Source organism: Apteryx rowi, unplaced genomic scaffold (genome assembly GCF_003343035.1).
Source record: "Apteryx rowi isolate R43461 unplaced genomic scaffold, aptRow1 scaffold_294, whole genome shotgun sequence".
Classification (NCBI taxonomy): Eukaryota; Metazoa; Chordata; class Aves; order Apterygiformes; family Apterygidae; genus Apteryx; species Apteryx rowi.
The window spans coordinates 721,085-724,386 of NW_020449352.1; positions in this window are offsets into that span (position 1 = coordinate 721,085).

A 3,302-nucleotide genomic window follows, 5' to 3' on the forward strand; every position below is an offset into this window, starting at 1 on the left:
CCCTCGCCTGCCCTCACCTGTCCTCGTCTGCCCCATGCCTGCCCCAACGCCCGCCCCTCGCCTGCCCTCACCTGTCCTCGTCTGCCCCATGCCTGCCCCAACGCCCGCCCCTCGCCTGCCCTCGCCTTCCCTCGTCTGCCCCTTGCCTGCCCTCGCCTGCCCTCTTCTGCCCCTCGTCTGCCCCTCGTCTGCCCCACGCCTGCTCCCGCCTGCCCCTCATCCTGCCCTCGCCTGCCCCTCGTCTGCCCTTGCCTGCCCCTCGTCTGCCCCACGCCTGCCCCTCATCTGCTCTCGCCTGCCCTCGCCTGCCCTCGCCACGCGGCTGATCCTGCTGCTGCCTGGCCGTTATCTTAGGTTTTCAAAACATATGCATGTTGTGCAGTGCAAAATTACCATGCGTATAAACTACGGAAAAGCATCACCATTGTAATGGCAAAATATTTTAAAATTCCTAACCTTTATTCCAAGATCCACCATTTAAAAAAATTATTAGAGAGTTTGGGTGTCCAGTCTGGTACAACTTAGATAGGCCTGACCAGAAATGGTTGAGTTTGCCTTTATTGGGCGCCTGGTCCTTGAAACTCTCAGAAAGTTAGACATTCGAAAATCAAATCACTATGACCATTCAGTCATTTCTGAAAAATTTTGGCCTACAGATCTAGAGAAATAAAGTTACTAGCCGTTGCAAGTGGTTAACACCTCTGAAAAAAATGAGGTGGTGAGGCTCATGTTTAAATATGAACTTAAGTTTCTAAATTTAGACAGCCATTTTTGAAAATGTTGGCTAATATCCATATGACCTAAATAAATGTCCTGATTTTAGGACAGAGATGCTGAGACTTTCAGCTCTCATTAAAATCAATATCTTGAATAATAACGGCTACTGTTTTGCAGAATTCTTTTGGATGCTGAAATACGTATTTGTATTTTTAAACCCAAGGCAGATAAACATACTCATATGTGTGTTATTTATTCACAGGCATATGAATGTGTGCTTTGTTGACTTGAAGGACTTATGCTGTGACTTATTAAGTACAGCTGACTTAGAGAAAATGAATTGAATCTAAGTAGAAGGACACGAAAGAAAGAAACTAAGTGGAATGGAACTTTAATTTTCTCTCTTCTTTGCCCAAAACAATGCTAAACAAAACTTACAAATTCCTTGGAAACCTTCCTTTTGCTATGAGGTTGGGTGGGAACAGGAGCTTTACTGACTCTTCCTTTAAATGAAATGGAAGGGCACAGCGGAACCTTTCTTTCTCAGAAAGCTTTAACCCATTCTCTGCATATATTGTACATAGCTAGAAGTCCTTACAGTTGTGTACTAATTATGTGTGGATGTACAATGGAAACAGGACATTAAAAGAATATGCCCATCTTTGTTATCTAGCTTTCCTTTTCACTTTATTATCTAAATGAAAAAGGTACCTAAATTTACCTTGTGTTTTTTAAGACCAGGTGAAGGTCTGAAGTAGAAATGCTGCGACCGTTATTGTTACAATGAAGACACAAACAGTGACACTTCAGTATTTGTAATGTTCGGTTTTTGCTAGATAAACACTAAAAGAAACCAGAAGACAAAAACATCTGTTACAGCCTAGGGACATACAGTGAAGCTGCTCAATGTTACTGCTGGCACATCAACTAATCATACAGACATTGTTAAAACAAAGATTGTTTTTTAATCCTATAGAAGCATAGTATAATAAAAGCTTAAATAGCCTGCAAACATATTTGGCATTGACATACAATGCCAATAAATAAGTGCTGTACAATAGACTGTGAGCTGCAGATGGATGAGCAGAAACGGAACTCATTGTAGTTTTCTATCAGCCACCTGCTATTTTTGAAGCAGGAAACAATAAAAATGACCTGGTGTTTTATTTTCTGTGGCAAAAGAAGTCTTGTTTGGATTTTTAAAAAATATATTGCAGGGAAAAATGAATATTTTATATTCATCGTATTTCCAGCCCATGGAGCACAGATGGATTAGAAATTATGCTGCATCAACTTTGATTCAAAAGGTCCTTGAAGATGAGCTGTGGGTACCATCTAGCACTGATACAGGATTAGCTATTTTGAACAATAATGAATACCCTGTCCTTTATCATTAAATCTGATTTTGTTCATCAGTCCATAAAAGAGTCCATGCTAGGTGTGTATAGGCTACAGTGATGGCATTTGTGGAGAAAAATAAGTTATTTTCATGAAATACTTTGGATTAATCAAACAAATTGTCCTCGTGACACTAACTATGTTTGCACACATTCATTCCAAGATATCATGTTAAGACATCCTGATTACAGTAATTTCCACAATTGCCTCTTGGAAAGCTAACAATGTTTGCAGTAGTTTATAGAAGGAAAAGGTGCTCCCTAAATGAAATGCTTTAGCTGGCATGTAACTGAGATATTCAACAGTACCCTTAGGACCCTGTTCTCAGTGATGCCAAATATCAGCAGGTTCTACTGATGTGCTTAAGTAGCCAAAGACTCCAGTTTGGGTTAGTTATAAAATTAATTCAGTGGAAACTGAAAGACTGCCTTGATTTTTACAAACTGAGAAAAAGAGCACTTTCTCCTCCCCCTTCCCATATTCATCTTTGCCCCTTTACCATAAAAACCTCCATGTTGAGTTATTTCTACCATTAAAAAAAATCAGAATTTTGTATGGAAATTTTTTTGAGGAGTGGGGAAAAACTGACTGGGTGAAAAACAAATAAAAATCCTGCTGGATGGAAACATTTTACCACACACTTGAAAAGAGCTGTCAGCACCTATTAACAAACCTTCTAGGCCAAGTGCTCTTCAGTGCTTAGCRTTCTTATCTTGTTTTAGCTTGGTGGGCATGGGCCTTTGGTGGGCACTGAAGACCCTGATCATCTCATGGGGACCTCCCGTGTCCTGCATGAGTTTCATCGTCTGGCACTACATGGGACATGTAGCCCAGGGAGAATTCTTGCAACACAAGATTCTAAGTGAACAAGCATGCTGCCATTTTTGCAAATCCAAGAAAGAGGGCATTTTAAGGTTTACGTGCTCTGCAGCACTCTTTTTCTCTCTCTGTGTTCTGCCTCTGTCTGACAGCTTTCTCTGCAGGTCCCTATGTCTTTTTTATATCATTGATAAGAATGTGTAAGCCTATAATGCTTTGCTGTGTCTCAGTGAACTATACAGGAAAAGGGATGCAAGTCCTGAAGGACCATATGCACAACTCTTAATATAGCATAAAGCACAGTGAAATCTTGTGGTACTGATGCAGGGGTTGCACTTTTTTTTTTCTTTTTAAGTATAGTACTTGCA